At 33.4% G+C, this 7,993-nt stretch overlaps 1 long non-coding RNA gene across 1 annotated transcript; it reads right to left on the bottom strand.

Annotated features, from left to right (window-relative positions):
- Positions 1-849: 849 nt before the first annotated feature.
- LOC125496323 (uncharacterized) lies at positions 850-1,788 on the bottom strand. Its single transcript, XR_007272998.2, has 2 exons — positions 1,670-1,788; positions 850-1,214 (listed from the first exon to the last, which is right to left on the bottom strand). It is a non-coding gene; the product is annotated as an uncharacterized LOC125496323 (long non-coding RNA).
- Positions 1,789-7,993: the final 6,205 nt, after the last annotated feature.

Here is a 7,993-nt window from a genome sequence, read left to right as displayed (position 1 = left end):
ATATTTATCTCAATTGATATTATTATTTCACCAGTTTTTTATTTTGAGAGTTGAGAAAGAAAGAAGAAGGCTGAAGAAGATGAAAGTGGAAGAAGAAAGTGGGGAAAATTAAAAGTTGTCGGTGATTTGATTTTTGACTTGTGAATTTTTGGTGGATTTTGGTGTAGATTTGTTGAAGACTTAAAAGTTACCCTCATAATACTCAAAGTTACCCTTATAATACTCAAAGTTACTCTACACAGATAAAAATTAATTATGATATACTAAAGTTATCCTAAACGTACTAAAAGTTACCCTTATAATATATAAAGTTACCCTTATAATATAGAAAGTTATCCTTAATATAGTGAAGTTACCCTAAAACAGGCAAAAGTTACCCCTAAAGTATATAAAGTTACCCTAAAAGTGGTAAAAGTTACCCTTGTTTTCAGTTTTCAGACTAAGAGTTGTTTTCAGCGGATCCTACCCCTGGGGTAGGATCCGCTAAAAACAGCTCTTAATCTGAAAACTGAAAACAGGGTAACTTTTACCACTTTTAGGGCAACTTTATATATTTTAAAGGTAACTTTTACCAGTTTTAGGGTAACTAGATTATATTAAGGATAACTTTATATATTTTAAGGGCAATTTTATATATTATAAGGGTAACTTTTAGTACGTTTAGGATAACTTTATTATGTCATAATTAATTTTTGTCTTTCTAGGGTAACTTTGAGTATTATAAGGATAACTTTGAGTATTACAAGGGTAACTTTAATTTTTTTTGATAAGTTTTGCTTATTGTATTCATTGAGGAAGATGTTACAATATAGAGCCTGCAAGGGTGCAGGTTGGAGTTACATCCCAAGGTACAGAAACATGAATCATCCATAATAACAGAACACAATAAAAGTTATAACCAAGCTACAAACTCATCGTGTCGGCAATAACATTAACTAAAGGTAACTTTTAAGTCTTGATATCTCCCACCTTCTTCTTCAACCTTCATCTTCTTCAACCTTCTTTTTTTTCAGAGACTTTGCTCATTTCTTATTTTTGCTCAAATACAAGAAATTAGATTTTATAGATGTATATAATTCAAGACCACATCGAAGATAACTAACTCGAGAATTTAACCGATAAGACTCATGAATTAGTTGTCATATGCTGCCCTTTTTTGTCTCTGTTATGACCATCTATCAGCCAATTTAAAATTTGCTTCATCTTGCTTCTTGCTCAAATTTGAAATTTTATAAGAACAAGATTTCTTCCAAACGAGGAAAAAAGAGAGTAGAAAGAACAGATTAAAAGAACAAAAAAAGGGCATTAGACTTTGCTCATTATGTGTTTGCTCAATTTAACTGTTTTTTGCTCATATTAAAATTGAAAGCTTACTTAATCTTCAATGGAGGTTGAAAATCGAAAACTTACCATCTCAGCCGTTGCATTCGAAACTTTAATCTAATCTCAAACGTTAAATTTGGTACAAATTAGTAACACATCTGGACATTATAAGCTCCTTTCTTTCTCTCTCTAAAACATCGAAACTCCCTTCCAAACCCATGAATCTCGAGATACTTTCATTCGAAACTAATGAATTGAATTTTGATTTCCTAATTCTAAATTTTCGAGATGCTTAATCTTCAATTAAACCTAAAATCTGAAAAAAAAAATTGAAAGCTTACTTAACCTTCAATGGAGGTCTTCCTTCAATGGAGATTGGAAGATGTTGCAAAAAGAACTTCACTTAGCCGTTTAGCACGATCTAGAAGAGGTAGCAACAGAAGAGAGAAAATATTTGGTAAAAGAGAATTGGGTGTTGCTGTTTACAAGAGAGAGGGAGAGAAAAAAAAAGGAAGCTAAATACTTGTGTTCACAGGATAATAATAGACGGCCCAGATTTTTTGTTTTCAGTTTTCAGATTAAGAGCTGTTTTTAGCGGATCCTACCCCTATATATATATATATATATATATATATATATATATATATATATATAAGTTGTTGTGAAGTTTTAAAGTCAATGAAGAAATACAACAATTTGTAATGTTCCAGTAATTCTTTCTCCTCCTTTTCCAACAACACATTCCACTTTTATCATCTAAATACACCAAAACCTTTAGCCCAAAATTTCTAACAGTGGAATCAGAGCCATTGAAATCCAAACCTCTATTACATTATACAAATTATCATACTACCATAAAATTTATACACTAAACAAAAAAATAAACCAACTCCCTTAAATAAAATCAAACACCACATAAATTAAAATGACTTTCCGAAACACTTCAACCTCAAACACATTTAACTATCCCCAAGTAAATTGAGTACCTACATTTAAGGGAGAAAAATATCAACAATGGTCTATCTAAATAAAGTCCATATTTAGATTTATGGGAGTTGGTACTAAATAATTATGAACAACCAACGATCTAATCCAAGAAGCTACTCGGGATTGAGTACGACGAAAGCAATATAAACAAAATCGGATAAGGGACAATTATGCCTTATCCCTAATATACCATTCTTCCTACTATTATGGCTGCTATAACGGCCAAGGAGGCTTGGTTATCCTAAAGACAAAATATACATAGGGGCTCCGAGAAGGTAAAAATCTTTAAACTCCAATCTTTATGGAGAGATTTTGACAATTTATTAATGACGGAATTTGAAACAATTCAAGAGTTTTTTAGTCGGGTAACAAATATTATAAATCAAATTCGAACTAATGGAGATAATGTTGAAGATGTTCGAATAATTCGGAAAATATTAAGAAGTATTTCCAAAAATTATGATCATATATTGGCTGCTATAAAGGAGTCTAATAAAGATTTATCTAAATTAAGTTTAACTGAATTAATGGGCTCTCTTCTAGCACATGAAGATTGAATGTGGGGATTTAGAAAGCGGCCACTAGAACAAGCATTTTAGGCAAAATTGAAATTCTCTAATAATGGAGAAAATAAAAATAAAAATAACTAAGATAAAAAAATTCCGAAATGGAGGGACGTCATATAACCATGGCAAGGGGAGAGGAAGTTATAGAAATCAAAGAACTCGATAATAATCAATCTGGCTCCTATTGTAATTTATCTAAGAAAAATGGATATAATACACAAGATTGCCGGTATAAATGTAAAAAAGCACACTCGTTTTGAAAAAGATTGTTGATTCCAGCAAAAGGAAGAGGCCAATTTTACTTAAAAAAAGGAGCCTGGAGATCAATTTTATACTTGTTTAAATGCTTACCAAAAGTCAAATGGTATATGGTATATTGATAGTGGTTGTTCGGCTGGTAACAAAAATTCATTTTTCAGTTTGGATGAAAACATAAAAACTCAAATTACTCTTGGTGATGGAAGCAAGCAAGAGGTTGCTGGAAAGGGGACAATTGTCGTTAGAGCGAGAAACGACTCCTCTAAATTTATTTACGATGCTTTCTATGTCTCCGGACTTGCACTAAATTTATTAAGTGTAATTCAAAGAGGCTATATGGTGAAATTTGATGCTAATAAATGCCTCATATTTGATAAGAAAAAAGGACAATTAATTACCGCTACTCAAATGGCTCCTAATAAAATATTCCCTTTAACAATGGAATTGGAGCATAATGTTGCCCTGAGTTCTATAGTGGATGAGTCCACATTGTGAGTAAGATTCGGGCATCTAAATTTTAATAGGTTAAAACGGTTAAAACAAAAAGAATGGCAATTGGGTTCCACCGATAACTAATGAAGGAAAAAATTTTGATAGCTGTATATAAGGCAAAATGCGTAGATTGTCATTCCCCACTTCATCTTGGAGGCCTAGAGCTCCATTAGAGCTCGTTCGCGCAGATATAGGAGGCCCTACCAGAAATCTGTCAATTGGCGGAAAAAGATATTTTCTATTACTTGTCGATGATTTCACTCGCATGATGCGGGTTTATATCTTAGAGCAAAAAATAGAAGTATGTTCCCACTTCATGCAATTTAAAGCCCTCACAATATAACAAAGTGGACGTCCTATAAAAATTCTAAGAACATATTGTTGGGGAGAATTTACAAGCAAAGAATTTAACAACTCCTATAAGGAGCATGGAATCAAAAGAGAATTAAAAGTAAGATGCACATCCCAACAAAATGGTGTTGCAGAAAGAAAAAATAGAATATTTGATGAAAATGGCTCGCCATCTGATGCAAGCTAATAATTTACCAAAATAATTTTGGGGAGAAGTTGTATGTACAATAGTGTATATTCTCAATAGGTCTCCCATAAAAGCAGTAAACGGTAGGACACCCTATGAAGCTTGGCATAAAAGAAAGCCAAGAGTGGAGCACCTCGAAGTATTCGGGTGCATCACATATGCCCACATCCGGAAAGAAAATCGACAAAAGCTCGATGGAAAAGGAGAAAAATATATCTTCATTGGATACAGTGACGAATCTAAGGGATATCGTCTCTATCAGCCTGAATCCAAGAAGTTGATCATCTCAAGATATGTCATCTTCGATGAAGGACCACAATGGATGTGGATGGAGAAGGAATCTCATCCATGTGAAGGAAATTTTCTTCCTCCAACCCCAATTGAAGATGAAGGCCCAACTCCTCCAGCAACGCAACCATCTTCCAGCCCATCATCACAAACATCTGCAACAAACATCTTCGAGATTGGTGAATCTAACATCAGGATCAAGCTCTCAAAGCCCAGCTCCATAAGTGCGACGATCGACGACCACCAAGCTACTTGGAGGATCTTCAGTGCAATCAAGCTATCATGGCTCTCTTCACTAGCGAACCACAAATCTTTCAAGAAGCGGCACGAGAAGATAAATGGGTCGAAGCCATGAATGAAGAGATCAAAATGATCGAGAAGAACAACACATGGGAGCTAGTTGACAAACCTGAAGAAAAAGATATTGTCGGCCTCAAATGGGTCTACAAAGTCAAATACAATGGAGATGGCTCCATCCGAAAATACAAGTCACGTCTCGTTGCAAAAGGCTACTCTCAGCAACTAGGAATTGACTTCAATGAGACATATGCTCCAGTAGTTTGCATGGAGACAATTAGGTCAGTCCTTGCACTTGCATCCCAATTAAAATTACAGTATTTAAAAGGCTACTCTCAGCAACCAGGAATTAACTTCAATGAGACATATGCTCCAGTAGTTCGCATGGAGACAATCTGGTTAGTCCTTGCACTTGCATCTCAATTAAAATTACCAGTATTTCAATTAGATGTAAAATCCGTATTTTTGAACGGGGAGCTCAAAGAAGAAGTATACGTCGAGCAACCTCAAGGCTATGTCATCAAAGGCCAAGAAGATAAAGTATATCACCTTCGAAAGTCTCTTTACGGGCTAAACAAGTTCCCCGATCTTGGGGTAGCAAAATTGATGGCTATCTCCTCCAAAATGGCTTCATAAAGAGCTTAAGTGAGCCATCACTATATATCAATGTAACACCCCCAAATTACTCGCTTTTAAATAAATAATTTAGTAAATAATATTTGAGTAATTTAGGAGTATTACCGCAACATGACTAACACGCTTTCGGCAACCAACTACTAACTAACAAAATACTTAGCAGCGGAAGACTTTAACCAAAAATAATAATATTCTTTATTAATAAAAAGTAAATATTGTCTCAATACTCAATATAAATAAAACACCCTAATATAGGTGAAGATCTCCTTCGTATTATGCTCTCATGCACATCCGAAATTCACTTGCAAACTGTTTACCAAAAAGGTAAACAGGGCAAAGCCAAATAGAAAAAAGAAAATACGCGTCAATATAAACCGAGTACGAAATGTACTAGATAAGTAACACATTTGTTAGTTCGCAATATTTTTTTATTTCGAAAACTCCATCACTAATAATTCAAGAATAACTCTTTAAGAATAAACTATTTTCAAACACTTAATAATAATTCAAAATAACTTTTAAGACAAACTCTTTCCAAACACTTGAATAATAATTCAAGAAAAAACCTTTTAAGAACAAACTCTTTCCAAACACTTGAATAATAATTCAAGAATAAACTTTTAGGAACAAACTCTTTCCAAACAACTTCGATTAAAAAATTTTTAAAAACAATTCATCTTCCTATCTCCCCTTCTATTTTGCTAAGCGTGCACACCCTCCAAGCTAGTCATCCCATCACAAGCTATATCAAGGGGTAACTATAATTGCCAACAAGTGGACTTTGAACTCTTGATATTAATCAAGCGGAAATAATAATATGACTTGTAAGTCATGAATAAACCTCATTTTTCTCATAAAAAACGTTTTGAACATTCAAAGTTCATAAAAAAACCAATCAACCTTTCCTTGTAAAAATAATTTAATTTTCCAAAAGGATAACAAGACTTCTATATAAAAATGATTGATAAAATCATTTTATTTTTCACTTCCAAGAGTGAATAATAAAATATCGTAACCATTTTAAACCAAATTTCTAAACCATCCAACCATTAAATCAATAAACAGCCTTATTGCATAAAATCACATTTCAAAAGATCTAGCTACATAATATACCTTGATCTTGCAGAAAGAGTATACTAGTATCTTCACTTATTCTTATGCTTGAGCTTTCTCATAACCAATCAATAAGTAACTTATCACATGAACTTAATCATAAATTTAAACATGAATGACCTATCATGGGCATAATATTTTTGAGTAAGAAACATGGAAATCTTTTTCTTAACCCAAAGAAAATTGAAACTTGAATAAAAAATCTATAACTAGAATAGATTAGAAGAGAAAGGAATAACCTTGAAGTAACATAGTATGGATTCTTCAAAGTTTTTGTGGAAAAGATGCTTAAGGTATGGGGTATTTATAGGAGTAGAATAGGTAGTACTTAATTTCAAAAATTAATGAGTTTGTAACTTCACCATAAATTAGGAGATTAAACCAAGATTTGTAACCTCTATCATAAATTTTGAAGTTTTAGGGAAACAAAAAATCCCTCATTTACTATGAGATCCCGTCAAAGATTAAGGTCCTAAAAATTTTTTTTGGGTTTTTTTGAAATTTTTTGACTAGGATTTAAAACCAAAAGTTTAACAAATCCAATTTTGGAGCCATCTTAAGCCAAAATAATTTAAAGCAAGTGAAATGGCTAAAATACCCTTTGTTTAAAATATTTATTTTACAAAATAAATATTTTAATTACTTGAATAAATACTAAAAATTAGGGGGTATAACAATCAAGGCCCAAGAGCTCAAGATAAAGATGTTTTTCCATACTTTCCGCATTCAGTTCTAGCAATTTCTGCACCTTCTAATCGACCTGAACAACATATACGGATCCCCTCTACCCCCCTTTTCATTACTAATGGAATCTTTTTCACTATTTTACTAAAAATAGAACGAAATGATCCTCTTTTCTTTTTCGGTTGAAAAGATATGTCTTGAGCAATCGGAGAAGCACTTTGATAATTTTCTCATATTGTGCCTCTATGTAGATGATCTAATCTATACAGGCACTGACCCGAAAATGATTAAAGAATTTAAGAAGGCAATGATGTCGGAGTATGAAATGACCGACCTTGGAGCCATGAAGTACTTTCTTGCCATGCAATTCAAGCAAAGCCCAGGAAGAATATTTCTCTCGCAAGACAAATATTCAGACGACCTACTTAAAAAGTTCAACATGAGTGCATGGAAGCCATTGGCTACACCAATGATACTTAATGAAAAGCTATCCAAGAATGATGGCAAGGAGAAGGTTGATGCATCTATATATTGAAGTTTAGTTGGCTCTGTCATTTATATATTGTACACATACAAGGTCTGACATAGTACGTGATGTTAGCATTGTATCCAGGTTCATGAGTGAGCCAAGTAGAGCTCACCTGGCAGCAGCAAAAAGGATTCTCATAATGCGATTGGGCCTGGAGCATTGACGACCAGAAAAGTACGAGTGACTACGTGTTTGAACTACGAACTAAGGCCATATCTTGGTCATCAAAGAACAAGCAACAATAGCTCAATCATCAGGAGAAGCAGAGTACGTAGCAGCAAC

The sequence above is a fragment of the Beta vulgaris genome, chromosome 4 (genome assembly GCF_026745355.1).
Source record: "Beta vulgaris subsp. vulgaris cultivar EL10 chromosome 4, EL10.2, whole genome shotgun sequence".
Classification (NCBI taxonomy): domain Eukaryota; kingdom Viridiplantae; phylum Streptophyta; class Magnoliopsida; order Caryophyllales; family Amaranthaceae; genus Beta; species Beta vulgaris.
Note: the sequence above shows the minus strand (reverse complement) of the source record. Positions and strands in the feature narration are given on the sequence as shown.